General features: G+C 47.2%; 1 non-coding gene across 1 annotated transcript; it reads left to right on the forward strand.

Annotated features, from left to right (window-relative positions):
• Positions 1 to 4,273: 4,273 nt before the first annotated feature.
• LOC114850204 (U2 spliceosomal RNA) lies at positions 4,274 to 4,456 on the forward strand. The gene has a single exon (XR_003784787.1). It is a non-coding gene; the product is annotated as a U2 spliceosomal RNA (small nuclear RNA).
• The last annotated feature ends 14,703 nt before the right edge of the window (positions 4,457 to 19,159 follow it).

Here is a 19,159-nt window from a genome sequence, read left to right on the forward strand (position 1 = left end):
TAGGGGGAGATCTTTCCAGAACGACTGGAGACTGCAATGTGCAGCAGGACCGTGAGGAGGTGGGCGAGTGAAATAAATCTGTTGGCGATTTCAGCAGGAGAGAGGTCAGTGGACGATGCGGCTTCTGGTGTGTCTGGGGTTGGGGCGGTGCCCTCAGATGCAACGCCGAGGTTGGCTGTGGATGTCACCGTGCAGGCGACTACCCGAAAAGGACGCAGAGGACCGGATACTACTGCACAGGAGCAGTGTGGCATGGAGAGTGAGCAGCAAGTAGTCAAGAAGGCCAAAGGTTCGGGAGTGCCGGAGGTAGCTGGACCACAGGTTGACAACACTTTGGAGGTGCCCAACACAAAAGAAGGAAGTGGTATGGTTGTCGAAACTGCAACAAAGACAAACTTTTCTGCTGTGGATTCCTTTGGTTTGGATTTTGTTTTCTCCCCAGCCATGTTGACACTCTCTTCTCCGCATGGAGTGGGGAAAGAGGAGACAGAGGAGAGACGTGGATCTGCAGGGAGTACAACATGTTCTTGGGCAGAGCAGATGGACGACATGGATGTGTATGGGGTGCAAGGGTCCTCGGAGCTTGGGACTTGATGATGTGCTGTGCAGGTTTTTTGTGTTCGTTGTGGATGTCAACAGGACATGTTTTTGCGTGTTGGAACTTTTAATGTCAGGGGGCTCCGTGATCCTCTGAAAAGGATTATGGTTTTCAATTTCATTAAAGACTTGGGGTTGTCTGTTGTTTTGATGCAGGAAGTACATTTGCGGGATGGTGAGGATGTGCTTAAGTTTAGTGAGGAATGGGGACAAGGGGGGGCGGTGTGGAGTATTGGTGGGGTGCATTCTTCGGGGGTGGGAGTATTGTTTGGGGGGGGGGGGTGCAGGTGGAACGAGATTTTGTGGTTGTGCAGGGGAGGGCGGTAGGGGTGGATTTTCAGTTGAACGGGTTGGCTTTTAGAGCCATTGTAGTTTATGGTTCTCAGGTTAGGGGGGAAAGGAGGCAGATGGTGGAGGATTTGGTTCCGTTTTGCGCTACAAACCGTCATGTTATTGTGGGAGGGGACTGGAATGATGAGGGTGGTGGGGTAGGGGGAGGGGTGTCAGGGGTGGGAGGGACCTCTCCGGGCTATGGGGTTGGTGGATGGCAGTCGGGAGGTGCAGCCACAGTTGCTAGGCCCCACCTGGAGGAATTCCAGAGGGGTCTGCAGGCGACTGGATTATGTGTTTTTTTCTAAATCTATTGTTTTGAATTCAGGCAGGGCTGTGTCAATTTTTTTTCTGATCATGATGGGTTGGTTTTTATGGGGACTGTGGAGGGACAAGGTTTTGGACCAGGTTATTGGAAGTTGAATTGTAGTGTTTTGGGAGAGGCTGCGTTTCAAGGTAGTTTTGAGACATTCCTGCAAAACCTAATTGGTCTGCGTCCACTATGTGGGGGGGCTGTTGAATGGTGGGAGGTGGCAAAGGAACGTATCAGGTCTTTTTGTGTAAAGTACTGCGTGCGCCGTGCTAGGCAAAAGAAAGCTAGGGTGAGACGCTGGCAAAAAGGGCTTGAAAGGCAACAGGCCCTGGCAAATGCCGGGGGTCTGGCCAATGAGTCAGTGTGCATGCGATTGAAGGGTCACTCCTTTTAAATAAACTCCTTATATGAGAACAGGGCTCGGGATTTTGTTGCAAGCAGAAGGAGGAATTGTGCCGAGGAATGTACTGCACATTTCTTTAGCTCTGTAAGGGCAAGGCAGGCTAAACGGGTTTTTAAGGGAGTCAAAGACACGAGCGGTCGGGTGGTGACAGATAGTGGGGGAATGGTGGAGCTGGTGACGAAGCACTATCGGGAGGTTTTTGAGAAAAAAGTGGTGGGGGTTGAGCCGTGTAGTTTTTTAGACCTAGTAACTGGACGAGTCTCTTGCGAGCATGCGGCAGCGCTGGAGGCACCCCTCACACTACTGGAGCTGACTAAGGCTCTGGGTAGTTTGAGGAGAGGGCGTGTTCCGGGACTTGATGGTTTGCCTGTCGAATTTTATTTAGCTTTCTGGAGCCTGTTGGGGCCAGTCCTTTTGGAGGTCCTCACGGAAGGTCTGAGAAGCGGCACTTGGGTGCGATCAATGCAGCTTGGGGTAATTGTTTTGTTGTTTAAGAAAGGTGATGCTAGTGAATTGAATAATTGGAGGCCTTTGACAATGCTTGGTGTAGACTACAAAATTCTGGCTAAAGTTTTTGCAGGGCGGCTTGGGACCATCCTTCCCAGTCTTGTTCACGTAGACCAAACATGCGGGGTTGCAGGGAGGGCATCACGTCTTAACCTGCAGTTGATTCGTGATATCACGGCCTGGGCAGAGGATCGTGATATGCCTCTCATGGTGGTGGGTCTGGATCAGGCAAAGGCCTTTGATAGAGTGCATTGGGGTTTTTTGTTTAGTGTTTTGAGGGCGATGGGTTTCGGAAGAGGTTTTGTGGGATGGTTGGAGGCTTTGTATGAGGGTGCGCAGAGTGTTGTGATGGTGAACGGTCACATGGGCAGTGCAATTGCATTACAGTCGGGGGTTAGGCAAGGGTGCCCACTCTCACCTTTACTGTTTGTACTGTACATGGAGCCTCTGGCAGCCGCTATCCGAGCTGACTCTCGAGTGAGAGGGGCATTGATTCCAGGGGGTGGTGGGTTGGGTGAAGATTTCACAATACGCTGATGATGCCACGTTACTGCTCGACAAGGACGACTGCGCAATACGTGCATTGGAAGTATTTGAGGAGTTTGGTAGAGTTTCTGGTGCAAGGCTCAATATTGACAAGTGTGCAGTGAAGTTTTTTGGCAGGTGGAAGATGCGGCAGGATGCACCGGGGGCCCTGCCAGTGTGTCATGGTCCATTAAAGATACTTGGAGTCTTGTTTGATACTGATAACAGTGCATCAATGAATTGGCTTAGGCTTATGAGAAGGGTAAAAGCTAAGTTGTCATTGTGGAAGGGTCGAAGGTTGACTTTGACGGGGAAGGTTTTGGTGCTTAAGGTGGATGTACTCTCTTCAGTGCTCCATTTGGCATACGTGTTCCCCATGCCAGTGGTTGTGCGAAGAACGTTGTTGCGGGTGGTTTTTGATTTTGTTTGGGGGGGTGGGTATGAATAGGTTGCACGTGGGCGTATGATGTTGGGTGTGGAGCTGGGTGGGAGAGACGTGCCAAATATACCGTTGAAGTTGGACACCATTTTTGTGGCTTCCTTGCTGCAGGACATGGTGTCTGAGGTTGGTCATCCTGCAAGCTCTGGTTTGCGTTATTTCTTTTCCTATTCGGCTAGGAACCTAATACCATGGTCTAATATCGGCCCAAGGTCTGAACAGATGCCATGGCATTTTGCCTGGGCGGCGCGGTGGGTAAAGATCCATCCGGAGACTCTGCAGGGTGGGTTGTGGAAGCAGCATAGGTCCTTATACAGGGTGGTACAGGGAAAGAAGGGCTTGCCACCAGTAGTTGGGGTGTCTGAGGTGGATTGGGTCTGTGTAGAGGCGACAGGGCTGGACAATTTACTGAGGGACTTGCATTGGGCTTGCCTGCATAGGTGTCCCCGGGTAGGGAGAAAATGTACAGGCATGGGCTAGGTCGATCTCCGTGCTGCCCCAGGGAGGCATGTAATGCACCAGAAACGGTGCATCATGTTCTGTGGGACTGTGGGTTTGCAAGAATGGTTTGGGATGGGGCACGGAGGCTGGTGAGAAAGGCTGAGCCAGATTTTGTGTTGTCTTGGGAAGTGGTGGAGAGGGGTGTGGGGGCATCAAGTGTTGAGGGCGAATGTACGGCATTATGGCTGGTGTTGAGTTTATATAAGCGAGGGCTCTGGTTAGCACACGACAAGAATTAGTTAGGCATGGAAAACAATGTAGGGCTGAAGAGGTGAGGAGAAGAGTCGAATGGGAGATACAAGACAGGATGAGTAGGGATGTGACAAAGCTGGGGTACCATGCTGCTAAAGAAAGATGGAAGGGAGGGTTTGGTTGGTTGTAGAGAGGACATGGTGGGAAAAGGGGTAAATGGCGGACTTGACTTTGAATTACTATTTTGTTTTTGTTTGTTGGTTTTTACTGTAACAATACAGTGTGATGTATTTGACTAGCTAATTGTTCTGATCTGTGGTTGCAGTCAAACATTGTTTGATATGTTGGGGAGGGTGGTGGAGAAGTACATTTAGTTTTGATTCACTTTTTTTGGTTGTTTTGGTTTATATTTGGTTCAATTTGTTGTAATAATTTGGATGGTGTATACACTCTTGTGTAAAAGTAGTTAATTTATAAAAAAAAAAAAAAAAAAAAATCTGTTCTTATCAGTTTAATATCTGATACGTCCCCTACCCAGGGACCATATATTAAATTGGTTTTTGGAGCAGGGAGATGGAATAGGGGCTTGCTCCGTCCACTCCACGCATCGCCCCAGTATTGCAGTACTTCTGGGAATGATGCACCCCCTATGGATGTAAAAATGGTAGATTCTGCTCCTTATTCATTAGAAAGTTATGGAAGCATATTTTTGACAGGATATTGTTCTCTGCAAAAATCAGTGTAAAATATTTTGTAACATTTAAGATGTGGTTCCACTACACAGCAATGTCAAACTGTCCACCTACAGATTGTATGACATATGCAGGAACCACTCTTGAAAATCATCTCCTGATCTCAGCTCAGTTCTAAATGAGGTTTAGTGACACAGATTCATGTAAACGCCAAGTCATATATTCAAAGGTTGAATCCTTTATTCTGTGATCCCAACGTAGTCATCATGTGCTCTGTGACTGGTTAGGTTCAACACTCTTCTTGTAACATTCTTACAAAAACAACTAATCTCTTGTGTCCCGTCATACATCAAGTTCTAACATCTGATATTCTGTTTGACCGTCTAATAGTTTATGGTTTGTATCTGTCCTTTACACCCCGATCATGGTTTCTCCCCTGCCAGGTAAGTATGAGTTGCTGAACCCGCGCTCAGGAGACCCTTTCACACTTGATCACTGATGACTGACGGTGCTGAAAATCTTTGAACTCACAAAGTACAACATCCTAGAGGGACATCTCCCATCGTGCATTGTTGCAGTTAATGCGGTTCCTCGAGGCACGGCTGAAATTAGACAATCAGCGCTCGCACCCGCTCCTGCGTGGGTAGAAAGCGACTCGACATTTCTTTTAACACAGACTGTTACATATATTTTAGGTCAGAGAGTTTGATTTTGCACATTACTTAAATTGCAAAGCTGCCTGTGGACGTATGGTGACTCGTTTTGCGGTAGGAAATAATTGTTGGTTTCCGCGAAAGGATGAAGCGGGCCAGTAGAATATTGTGAATGTGTGCAACATGGCATGGTCATGTAGTGGTTATCATGTTTACTTCACACGCAAAAGGTCCCTTGTTTGATGCCAGGCAGAAACAGGTAAGTTTTTCTTTCAACTTTCTCTATGCAGGGGCTATTTTTATGCCACTGTAGCCATGTACAAAATATCAATATAGTAGAAATGCATGACACATGATCTGTTGATTCTTCTAAAAAGCACCAAATCAAACGTGAGGACATGGTTGCGTCTTGCATCTCAGAGTTTGTACATCTGTTGCTGAAACCTGGGATGGACCGAAGGATGCAGATCTTCAGTCTAACACTCTCCCGCCTGAGCTACTCCAGTAAGAAAGAGGTACTTTGTGGTGGTCAAAAGCAGGTATCCTCAGCTGGTATTTATAAAAGAAAGTAAATTCCTGCATCGTGTGGAGGGATGACAAAGAAAAGCGCTCCCCGTCAGGGAATCGAACCCTGGTCTTCCGCACAACAAGCGGAGATACTGGCCACTATACTAACGAGGACCAAGTTCGCCATCTTGTGGTCTGTGGATGACCAACTCACACGTAACACACAATTTTTGTGTGGGATTTTAGCTGCAACAAAGCAAGTTTGTGGTTTAAGGATTTAGCAAAGTGACCAAAAACCCTTGGAGGCTCCGCTTTAGCTCTGATGAGTCACATGTACTCATGGAAAGCATAGTCGGCTGGATGCGGGGAAGTCATCTTCTTCCTGAAGCTGAGGTATTTCTTCATTGTCACCTGATTGAGGTAGGTCTAAGTCTTGTTAATGTTCTTCTCGTGTTACTCGTTCCTCTTCTGTAACCATGTCTCGTTCTTTCTCTGTTTGGCTGTGTGTCCTTTCATCCTGTCGTGTCTGACTTGGACATTGTCTGCTCTGTGACTCATTTTGGACTTGTTCTACTGGACGCTGACTCTCTTGTAGATATCTGGGAACACAAAACCAGTAAGAAGGCTCGTCTTCTGAATAACTTGCCTCTGGACTGTGAGATTGTTCTGGTGTCTTAGGTCTTTCTGCTGTTTTTTTGGTTCTTTTGTTTGGCATGGCAGCTTGACTTTGGACAATGTCTACTGGTAAATCATTCACTTGTAGCAGCAGGTTTCTGTGTAGGGTGCGAACGGGACGGCCTCCTGTCTCTGGACTGACTTTGTAGACAGGGTTGTCGCCCACCTGCTCTCACGATGTAGACTGTCTGTTCCCAGTAGGGTCTTAGCTTGCCAGGACCACCTCTTTCTCCAAGATTACGTACGAGTACTCTGTCTCCAGTTTGTAGCATTACTCCTTTACATCTTTTGTCATAATGTGCTTTGCCTTTGGAACTTGACTGCTGACTGTTTATGTTTGCAATGCGATATGCCTCAGTCATTTTCTTTTTCCATTTATCAGCGTATCCTTGTGGTGTCTCCTTGTCACTTTCTATTATGAGACCAAAGAGAAGATCTACTGGGAGCCGAGGATGTCTGCCGTACAACAGGTAGTGCGGGGAAAAGCCAGTAGCTTCATGCTTAGTGCAGTTGTAAGCATGGATGACATGAGGCAGATGCTCCTTCCAGTTTTGCTTTTCTTTGTCTCCCAGAGTCCGAAGCATTTGCAACAGAGTATGATTTAGTCTTTCGACAGGGTTACAATGGGGGTGATAGGGCGAAGTTCTAGAGTGACCAACACCTGCAAGTTTTCTGAGTGACTTGAACAGCTCATTCTCAAATTCGCGACCCTGGTCGTGATGGAGCTTGGAGGGGTAGCCAAATTTGGGAATGAATTTATTAAAGAGACGATCTGCGGCGGTCTTTGCGGCCTTGTTTTTGGTGGGGTAGGCTTGTGCGAACCTGGTGAAATGGTCCACTACTACAAGAATGTACTCAAACCCACCTTTACAGGACTCAAGGTGCAGGAATTCAATGCAAACGAGCTCAAGCAGGGAACTAGATGTTATACTGCCCATGGGTGCTCGTACATGTGTGGCTGGCTTCTTCAGCTTGATGCACTGACACTTCCTGGTAACATATTCTTCAATCTCTCTTTTCATGAAAGGCCAGTAGAATCGCTCCCGGGCCAAACTAAGGACCTTTTCAACCCCGACGTGGCCCATGTTGTTGTGAAGGTGTGTGAGAGCAATCTGTCTGTAAACAGCAGGCAGCACTAGTTGTTTACGCTCACTGGTCTTTCTGTAGAGAAGGCCATTCTCAATATGTAGCCGACTCCACTCTCTCAGCAGTCTCTTTGTGTTTGTGTCAACCTTGTTGTCGTCTGTTGGTAACATGTCTTTCTCTTTCATCTCAATCACTTTTCCAATAGTTGAATCTGCTCTGTTCTTGTACCAGCTTGTCATGACTGATGGAATGCAGAGGCTCTTTGAGAGGCTGACTATGTGTGGTGAGGTTAAGGGCTGCAATCCAGGCTTCATCACCTTGCTTGGCTCTTCTGCTCCCTTCCCATACTGCACCTACAGCTTCCTCTGACAGTTCCTCTGAACACTGTTTCATAAATGTGTCAATGTCGAGTGGACAGCGTGACAACACATCGGCGTCAACATTCACTTTTCCTGGCCGGTACTTTATGTCGAAGTGGAAATCTGCCAATTGTCTGACCCAACGATGTCCTACTGCGTTGAACTTGTGCTGAGGACATATGTCAATGGGTTGTTGTCCGTAAATATTGTGAAATGAGGGGCATAGTAGAGGTAGTCTTTGAACTTGTCGCAAACTGCCCACTTGAGAGCTAGAAACTCTAGTTTGCCGCTGAGCAAGTGGTAGTTTTGTTCGGCAGGTGTTAAAGTTCGTGACCCGTACCCTATTACGCTCATCTTGTTATTTTGGTTCTGATACAGGACGGCACCGAGGCCCTTTTGGGATGCGTCCTGTGAAGTCAGGGTATGCCAACACTGGTGGCTTGGTAAGCATGTCAATCAAGCGCTCGAGAATCTCTTGGTGTTCTTTGTCCCACTGCAGTGGAGCTCGAGAAGATTGTTGGGCCAATCTTGCCCTGTCTCTTGCTGGTTTGGTTGGCGGGGTGTCAAACTTGACTTGGAGAAGGTCATACAGGGGTTTGGCTATGCGTGAGAAGTCCTGCACATATGTCCGATAGTAGCTTAGGAATCCCAAAAGCTGTCTGACTTCTCCAACTGTCTGTGGTCTCTTGTGCTTGAGTGACTGCACAGCCTCAATGTCTTTGGGATCCACCTTCACACCATCTGCAGACACTAACCGACCAACATACCGAACCTCTCTGCGGAACAACTCACACTTCTCGGGCTTTAGCTTTACTCCATGGTGTTGTAAAGTTTTAAGAACCTTCTGCAACACTTGGACATGTTCATCGAAAGACTTGGAGAAGCAAAGCACATCGTCAAGATAAGGAATGCAGCACTCATCGCGGAGCGTGTCGAGCATCTCCTCCATGCTCCGTTGAAAGGCTGCTGGAGCATTCGACAGCCCAAAGGGTATCCTCACCCGCTCATGGAGGCCCCACGGAGTGGTAAATGCTGTCAGGTACCTTGAGCCTTCGGCGATAAAACCTTGATGGTAGGCTTTGCCCTGGTCTAGGATTGAAAACCAGCATTAGCCTCAAAGCGAGTCTGTTAAGTCCTGAATCCGAGGGAGCGGATGTCTATCTGGCACTGTTTTGTTATTTAAAAGTCGATAATTAATACATAGGCGTAAATATCCATCTTTTTTTCTCACACAGATGACAGGGGCTGCGTAGGGCGACTGCGACTTTACAATCCATCCATTCACAATCAGCTCTTGGATGTACTCTTTTACCTCTCTGTAAAGGGGCTTTGGGATGGAGGCGTAGGCCCTCTGGACTGGTGTGTCATCCTTGAGTCTAATTTCCATTTGCAGGGAAGGGATACAGCCTATGTCGGCACTGTCACGAGAAATCGCACTACACTCTTCCCTCAGCACTTTCTTAACTGCCTTCTGCTGGTCTGGGCTCAGGTGGCTAAGGTCGATTTGGGGCAACCAGGACTCGGTAAGCGAATCACAAACAGAGGTGACTTTATTCACTTCCGCTGTGGTGACAGTGGGCTGTAAGGACTGAGCTGACTCCAGTGTATCAGTAGGCATGTCCGTCTCGATAACTTTAGCGATAACTTTAGCGACATGTTGGATGGTACCTAAGGCTGTTCTCTTCGGCAGAATAATCTCATGTTTGGAGTGGTTAGAGATGGGAATTTTGACAAAAGGTCTTAGAGAGTTGTTTATCTCCAGGAGCCCTTCGCCTACACATGTCTTAAAGCAACACTCTCTTCAGGTTCATACAGCACAAGGGGGTCAGAAATGTCAAAGTTTTGAGGCACCTTACACCAGACTTGAACTGCTTTGCCAGCTGGGATAGTTACATTGTCTTTACCAACTCTCACTGTGGCTAGGTCGCCATCGGTCCTTTGAGGCACTTGTATGAAGTTCACCATAGCTACTACTTGTTCTTCATCAATGCCAAACGCCCTGCGTAGAAGACTGTGCAGTAAAGAAATGGCCTCTTCATCTGACACTTGCTTTGCATAATGGCTCCAAGCACGTTAGCGCCTACCAGTGGTTGAGAGAGCGACAGCTTACTGACTAGGAATGGGGCTTGTACAGTAAGATTGGGATCTTCATGACCAGCGAGCGTTACCGTTTGCTCAACCCACCCATCATAAGGAACTGCTTGTCCATTGATTGCATAGACCTCAAGCTCATTGTTTAGCAGCTCTTGGAGTGGTCTCACTTGATAGTTTGGAATGTATCTTTTGACCCACTCTCTGTCAACTATGCTTACTTGTGAACCTGAGTCGAATAAAACTGTTACAGGATAGCCACCAATCAAACATTTAAGTAGACTCTTATTACCAACTAGGGGAACTCCGCAGCTTGTAGAGGTTGAGCTTTGACAGGAGGAGACACGTCGTTTTCTCTTGTCTCGCTTTAACTGTTTCCTTGTCTGCTTAATGTGATGTTTGGTGCGCTGCTCTGTGGATTGTGCTGAGGCTGTCTCTACTGGCTGGGACTGTGACATTGTGCCGGCCCCTGGCTGTCCCTTGACAGAGGCCGATTCCAGTTTCCCTGAATCTTGGTCCGCTTTAAACACCCAACTGCTCTGTGTCCTGACTCACAGCATACAAAATATTGACTACAGTCCTGTAAGTTCTGTTCAGTGCACTTTGGACAAAGATAGGTCTTCTTTTGAGGTGGTTTGGGATGATTAGCTGGGAGTTGGAAAGTAAGCTTGGGGGAGGTAGTTGTGGGGGAGAGGGGGAGGGTTGTGCTGCTTTCTGGTTCATTAGGCTAGCCACCATGTTTGTTAGAGTCTCTACTTAGTCTGCAAGTTGTTGTATTGTTTGTGAAGTTGGTTGGTCTTTGGCTACCTTATCTTTTGTTTCGATAACAGCATTTTGAGCTTTTGCTGGTTTTTGACGATTAACTTGGCCTAGTCTCCTTTGGTGTTCATTTTCGTCACTTACGATTTTTGTAACTCCACTAAGAATCTCTTCGTCCGTAACATTGTTATTTGAGGTGAGGGGTCTTAGTCTTTGTCGTAAATCTGAATACTTAACTCCCAGGCCTTGGTAGATTGTGTGGAGAAACACTTCCTGGACAGTTCTTGGGTCATAGGAAGTGTCCGTGCTGGCTTGTCTCGATTGAAAGATCAGTTTTTGTTCTTGTGTGAAAGTGTGAACAAGCGTCCTCTGATGCTCCAGATTAATTCCTTCCTATGTGCCGTGGCTCAATAGACTTTCCAAACAGTTCAAAAGTTACAAAAATCACTAACAACGCTTCTTTCATCAACTGCAGGAGTAATACGAAGCTTAAGGCTTTCATCTGCGGTGTTTTCTTTTTTTTTAACCAAGTACTGACCTGTAAAATATAGGAAAAGCTTCAATGAAGGAACGACAGAAACACTCGTGTCTTTTCCCAATTTGCATCTAAAGAGGAACAGGAAATGGTCCGCAATAGGCAGCCAGGGGTGCGCAGACACAGTGTCGAAGGTTCCGCCTACTCATGGTTCCTAATATTTACACCGGTGTACATATCAAAAATGTAAAATAAATCTGTTCAATACCAGAGAATATTTACACCATAAAATAAGTGTAAATAAACCAATACCTATTTTCTTGACCAAATGTGGTCACACGTATTTGGGTGTACCACACTTGCAACAATTTTTTTTGGAACGCTCCTTCCTCAAGAACTGTCTCTCTTGGCCTTGAGAGGTTTCTGTAGTGTAGTGGTTATCACAGTTGCCTAACATGCAAAAGGCCCCTTGTTCGAAACGAAGCAGAAACTTTAAAGTAATGTTTTGTCTGATGTAGATAATCAATGTGTGTGACAGTCCATTAGAGTTTGCAAGATGGCCAGTCGGAACTGCATTTCCTGAGTCCCAGGATATTGCAAAGTGCACTGGCAAGTCTATATTCACTAAAGGACTGTCCTCTCAACATGTAAAAAACACAGGCTATCATTGGTGGCTTTTCACTTTTAAACGCACCTCAACACAAAATGCTGACCTGGCAGGACTCCAAAGCTCCTAGAGACACTGCACAGGAGGGTTTTCAATGACTCCACTTTTTGCTAGCATGCTCTGGCACACTAAATTGGACTTGAGAAGAAATTGAACTTAAGTGGGCAAAAGGGTCTTAAGAAGAGAGCAGTCAGCTGTTGCAGTCATCTTGGGTGGCTGCCATTGTTGGTGTATCCTGCCAGAGCAGTGTGTTTTGGAATGGAGGTCGTACACCTGTTAGGGTTTTAGGCTGCACTAGATCATTTTCTTTCCTGGAACCTCCACGTCTTGCTGACAAGGCAAGAGCAATTCAAAGCCATGTTGTTCAAAAAGTGAGTCGAAGATTCTGCTTAAAAAGGAAGTCAATGTGCAACATGGCATGGGTTTCTGTCATGTAGTGGTTATCACGTTTGCTTCACACGCAAAAGGTCCCTTGTTTGATGCCAGGCAGAAACAGGTAAATTTTTCTTTCAACTTTCTCCATGTAGGGGCTATTTTTATGCCACTGTAGCCATGTACAAAATATCAATATAGTAGAAATGCATGACACATGATCTGTTGATTCTTCAAAAAAGCAACAAATGAAACGTGAAGACATGGTTGCGCTTCGCATCTTAGAGTTTGGACATCTGTTGCTGATACCTGGGATGAACCGAAGGATGCAGATCTTCAGTCTAACACTCTCCCCCCTGAGCTACTCCAGCAAAAAAAGAGGTACTTTGTGGTGGTCAAAAGCAGCAATCTTCAGCTGTTATTCATAAAAGAAAGTAAATTCATGTGCCGTGTAGAGGGATGACATAGAAAAACACTTCCCGTCAGTGAATCGAACCCTGGGCTTCCGCGTGAAAAGTGGAGATACTGGTCACTATACTAACGAGGACCGAATTCACCATCTTGCGGTCTGTGAATGTCCAAGTCACACGTGATACACAATTTTTGTGTGGGATTTTAGCTTCAACAAAGCAATTTTGTTGTTTAAGGATTTAGCAAAGTGACCAAAACCCTTTGGGGGCTCCGCTTTAGCTCCATTGATTCACATGTACCCATGGAAGGCATAGTTGGCACTTGCAAAAAGTTTTTTTGGAACGCTCCTTCCTCAAGAACTGTCTCTCTCAGCCTTGTGAGGTTTCTGTGGTGTAGTGGTTGTCACGTTCGCCCTACACGCTACAAGCCCCTGGTTTGAAACCAGGCAGAAACTTTTAAGTAATGTTTTGTCCGATTGTAGATAATCAATGTGTGTGACAGTCCATGAGCGTTCACAAGATGGCCAGTCAGAACTGCATTTCCTGTGAAAGAGTCCCAGGATATGGCAAAGTGCACTGGCACGTTACTAAAGGACTGTCCTGTCAACATTCCAAAAAGACAGGCTATTATTGGTTGCTTTTTACTCTGAATGACACTTTGAAACGCACCTCAACACAAAATGCTGACCTGGCAGGACTCCAAAGCTCCTAGAGACACTGCAGAGGAGGGTTGTCAATGGCTCCACTTTTTGCTAGCATGCTCTGGCGTATTAATTTGGACTTACAGATGGAGCGGCAAATTTTCCTTGCCTCGTTGCTGCAGGATTTCACACTGATCTTGTCATGACATTAGCATTACTTAGGTACCAATTCACCAAGCCCCCCTACACCAGTCATGACCCCCCACTGTGATGTACTGGCCTTGTTAACGCCCCAGTATCCTTGCTGTTCCTAGGACTGCACTTTTCTGGACTGAGATTTCGGATGTTTTTCCAGGGATCTGTCGTAGCCACTCCTCCAGTTTGGGGGTCACAGCCCCTAGTGCTCCGATCACCACAGGCACCACTGTGGCCTTCACCTTCCAAGCCTTCTCCAGTTCTTCTCTGAGCCCTTGGTATTTCTCTAGTTTCTCATGTTCCTTTTTCCTGATGTTGCCATCGCTTGGTATTGCCACATCCACCACTACGGCTTTCCTCTGCTCTTTATCCACCACCACAATGTCTGGTTGGTTCGCTATTACCATTCTGTCAGTCTGGATCTGGAAGTCCCACAGGATCTTGGCTCGCTCGTTCTCTACCACCTTGGGAGGTGTTTCCCACTTTGACCTTGGGGTTTCCAGTCCATACTCCGCGCTGATGTTCCTGTATAATATGCCAGCCACTTAGTTATGGCGTTCCATGTATGCTTTTCCTGCCAGCATCTTACACCCTGCAGTTATGTGCTGGACCGTCTCTGGGGCCTCTTTGCACAGTCTACACCTTGGGTCTTGTCTGGTGTGGTAGATCTGGGCCTCTATGGCTCTGGTGCTCAGGGCCTGCTCCTGTGCAGCCAGGATGAGTGCCTCTGTGCTGTCCTTCAGCCCAGCCCTTTCAAGCCATTGGTAGGATTTGTTGAGATCAGCCACTTCAGTTATGTTCCGGTGGTACATCCCGTGTAAGGGCTTGTCCTCCCATGATGGTCCCTCTTCCAGCATCTCATCCTCTGTTCTCCACTGCCTGAGACATTCACTCAGCACGTCATCTGTCGGGGCCTTATCCTTGATGTACTTATGGATCTTGGATGTTTCATCCTGGATAGTGGCTCTCACGCTCACTAGTCCTCGGCCTCCTTCCTTGCGGCTAGCGTACAGTCTCAGGGTGCTGGATTTGGGGTGGAACCCTCCATGCATGGTGAGGAGCTTTCGTGTCTTAACATCTGTGGTCTGTATCTCTTCCTTTAGCCACCTTATTATTCCCGCAGGGTATCTGATCACTGGCAGAGCGTAGCTGTTTATTGCCCGGGATTTGTTTTTGCCATTGAGTTGGCTTCTTAGGACTTGCCTTACTCGTTGGAGGTATTTGGCTGTTGCCGCATTCCTTGTTGCCTGTTCAAGGTGGCCGTTTGCCTGTGGTATTCCAAGGTACTTGTAATTGTCCTCAATGTCTGCTATTGTTCCTTCTGGGAGTGAGACCCCTTCTGTGTGGATCACCTTGCCTCTCTTTGTCACCATCCTCCCACATTTCTCGAGTCCGAATGACATCCCGATGTCCGAGCTGTAGATCCTGGTGGTGTGGATCAGCGAGTCGATGTCTCGCTCACTCTTGGCGTACAGCTTGATGTCATCCATGTAGAGGAGGTGACTTATGGTGGCCCCGTTCCGGAGTCGGTATCCATAGCCAGTCTTGTTTATTATTTGGCTGAGGGGGTTCAGACCTATGCAGAACAGCAGTGGGGACAGTGCATCTCCTTGGTATATGCCACATTTGATGGATACTTGGGCGAGTGGCTTCCCATTGGCTTCAAGGGTGGTTCTCCACAACCTCATCGAGTTTGCAATGAAGGCCCTTAGAGTTCTGTTGATGTTGTACAGCTCCAAGCATTCAGTGATCCATGTGTGTGGCATTGAGTCATAGGCTTTCTTGTAGTCGATCCAGGCTGTGCACAGGTTGGTGTGTCGCATTCTGCAGTCTTGGGCGACTGTTCTGTCTACCAGGAGTTGGTGTTTGGCTCCTCTGGTATCCTTACCAATGCCCTTCTGTGGTTCGCTCATGTATTGACTCATGTGCCCACTTATCTTAGCTGCGATGATGCCTGACATGAGCTTCCATGTTGTGGAGAGACAGGTTATTGGCCGGTAGTTGGATGGGACTGTACCCTTTGAGGGATCCTTCATTATCAGCATCGTTCGCCCTTCGGTTAGCCATTCAGGGTGAGTCCCATCCCTTAGCAGCTGGTTCATTTGTGCTGCCAGGCGCTCATGGATTGCAGTGAGCTTCTTTAGCCAGTAGGCGTGGATCATGTCAGGGCCGGGTGCTGTCCAGTCTTTCATACCTGAGACTCTATGTTGGATGTCTGCCACTGTGATAGTCACTGGATTCTGTTCAGGGAGGTTGCTGTGGTCTTCCCTCAGATCCACCAGCCACTGTGCATCACTGTTGTGTGATGCCTCCCTTTCCCATATACCCTTCCAGTACTGTTCAGTTTCCAGCCTTGGTGGGTCTGCTCTGTTGTTATTACCCTGCCATTGAGAGTACACTTTCGCAGGTTGTGTTGCGAACAGCCGGTTTATTCGTCTGGCTTCGTTATCTCTGGTGTATCTCTTTAGGCGGCTGGCCAAGGCTTGTAGCCTTTGCTTGGCAGTTTCGAGTGCTTCAGGTATGGTCATCTGGCTGTACCTCTTAGGCATTGGTCTTTTCATTGCACCTCTCTGGGCCTCTGTCATTTTGCTCACTTCCCTCCGAGCTGCCTTGATTTTTGCCTCCAACCTTCGTTTCCATGGTGGGTATTGTTTCTCATGGCTCCCATGGTTGCTCTTATAGCCAAGCACCTCTAGGATCACTGATGCTGAAGCGTATATCAGCTCATTGGTTTCTGTGATTGTTGTGGTAGGGATCGCTCTCAATGCTGCATTCACATCTTCCATGAGACTTTCTGATGGTACTTCACTTAGCCGTTGTAGTGGGGTTCGGGGTTGCCTATTCAATCTCGCCATGATCTTATTTTTCAGGTCAGTTGCTGCCTCGCTCAGCGTATCTGTGCTTATTGGGGCTTCGTACCCAATTTCCGGTTGGGGAGATGGTGAAACCTCCCCTCTGACCTGGCGTCCTGGCTCCCCCTTGCCGTAGCATTTGTGTTGTATCTCGTCAATCTCAAGTTGTGATAGCAGTTGCCGTTTGTGGATGTTGGAACACTGAGCTACTAGTTGCTTCGCCGTCAGCCTTGAATGTGGGTTTCTCCATTCCCATTCACCGCACATTCTTTGCATGTAACCCCTCTGACTAGGGTTACTTGAGTAGTAGCATTTCAACAGAGCCTTGTTCTCGCATCTCAGCCATTTCTTTCTTGTTCCAGTAGCCCACTTCTCGCCAAGGTGCTCTGGTTCCCCAACACCTGACGCAGACCTTGTTAGACCAACACCTGACGCAGACCTTGTTATATATATATATATATATATATATATATATATATATATATATATATATATAGATATATATATATATATATAGATATATAGATATATATATAGATATATATATAAACACTCTATTCTCACCCTCCGCGGGTGGTCTCATCCACTTTCCAAGCTCGGGTCCTCTACCAGAGGCCAGGGAGGGTTCTGCCCTTCGGCTTGAGGGTTCTGCGCAGTATCCTTGCTGTTCCTAGGACTGCACTTTTCTGGACTGAGATTTCGGATGTTTTTCCAGGGATCTGTCGTAGCCACTCCTCCAGTTTGGGGGTCACAGCCCCTAGTGCTCCGATCACCAAAGGCACCACTGTGGCCTTCACCTTCCAAGCCTTCTCCAGTTCTTCTCTGAGCCCTTGGTATTTCTCTAGTTTCTCATGTTCCTTTTTCCTGATGTTGCCATCGCTTGGTATTGCCACATCCACCACTACGGCTTTCCTCTGCTCTTTATCCACCACCACAATGTCTGGTTGGTTCGCCATTACCATTCTGTCAGTCTGGATCTGGAAGTCCCACAGGATCTTGGCTCGCTCGTTCTCTACCACCTTGGGAGGTGTTTCCCACTTTGACCTTGGGGTTTCCAGTCCATACTCCGCGCTGATGTTCCTGTATACTATGCCAGCCACTTGGTTATGGCGTTCCATGTATGCTTTGCCTGCCAGCATCTTACACCCTGCAGTTATGTGCTGGACCGTCTCTGGGGCCTCTTTGCACAGTCTACACCTTGGGTCTTGTCTGGTGTGGTAGATCTGGGCCTCTATGGCTCTGGTGCTCAGGGCCTGCTCCTGTGCAGCCAGGATAAGTGCCTCTGTGCTGTCCTTCAGCCCAGCCCTTTCAAGCCATTGGTAGGATTTGTTGAGATCAGCCACTTCAGTTATGTTCCGGTGGTACATCCCGTGTACTTATGGATCTTGGATGTTTCATCCTGGATAGTGGCTCTCACGCTCACTAGTCCTCGGCCTCCTTCTTTGCGGCTAGCGTACAGTCTCAGGGTGCTGGATTTGGAGAGACAGGTTATTGGCCGGTAGTTTGGATGGGACTGTGCCCTTTGAGGGATCCTTCATTATCAGGATCGTTCGCCCTTCGGTTAGCCATTCAGGGTGAGTCCCATCCCTTAGCAGCCCTTGTAGCCTTTGCTTGGCAGTTTCGAGTGCTTCAGGTATGGGCATCTGACTGTACCTCTTGGGCATCGGTCTTTTCATTGCACCTCTCTGGGCCTCTGTCATTTGGCTCACTTCCCTCCGAGCTGCCTTGATTTTTGCCTCCAACCTTCGTTTCCATGGTGGGTATTGTTTCTCATGGCTCCCATGGTTGCTCTTATAGCCAAGCACCTCTAGGATCACTGATGCTGAAGCGTATATCAGCTCATTGGTTTCTGTGATTGTTGTGGTAGGGATCGCTCTCAATGCTGCATTCACATCTTCCATGAGACTTTCTGATGGTACTTCACTTAGCCGTTGTAGTGGGGTTCGGGGTTGCCTGTTCAGTCTCGCCATGATCTTATCTTTCAGGTCAGTTGCTGCCTCGCTCAGCGTATCTGTGCTTACTGGGGCTTCGTACCCAATTTCCGGTTGGGGAGATGGTGAAATCTCCCCTCTGACCTGGCGTCCTGGCTCCCCCTTGCCGTAGCATTTGTGTTGTATCTCGTCAATCTCAAGTTGTGATAGCAGTTGCCGTTTGTGGATGTTGGAACACTGAGCTACTAGTTGCTTCGCCGTCAGCCTTGAATGTGGGTTTCTCCGTTCCCATTCACCGCACATTCTTTGCATGTAACCCCTCTGACTAGGGTTACTTGAGTAGTAGCATTCCAACAGAGCCTTGTTCTCGCATCTCAGCCATTTCTTTCTTGTTCCAGTAGCCCACTTCTCGCCAAGGTGCTCTGGTTCCCCAACACCTGACGCAGACCTTGTTAGACCGGGCGACGTCTGAGCCGGTATCTCATGTGGTTCATTGTCTCTCATGATATGAGGTAGGCGGTAGCTTGAAGGGTCTTGCCCAAGGACCCACACTGGATGCCTATTCGCCCTAACGGGGATTCAAACCGGGAACCCCCCGCATGCAAGTCCTGTGACTTTACCGATTGAGCTATCCAGCGAGCAAAAAAAAAAAAAAAAAAAAAAAAAAAAAAAAATATATATATATATATATATATATATATATATATATATATATATATATATATATATATATATATATATATGAAAGAGAGAGAGAGAGAGAGAACAGAAATGAGCGTCTTAAATGTAAAGTAGTTAATAACTGAACTTAAAGTTAGTTAGTTATGTCTAAGCAAGTAGAAAATTACAGCTGTTATGAATACAATGCCCTTTAGTCAAACATTCAGTCAACACATGGATATTTTATTTGTTTTAATTATACTGTGTTGTATGTATTACTGTATTGTAATGTTTAGCTCTAAATTTACTGGCATTTTTTGACAACTG

This window comes from Betta splendens, chromosome 24 (assembly GCF_900634795.4).
Source record: "Betta splendens chromosome 24, fBetSpl5.4, whole genome shotgun sequence".
NCBI classification, from domain to species: Eukaryota; Metazoa; Chordata; class Actinopteri; order Anabantiformes; family Osphronemidae; genus Betta; species Betta splendens.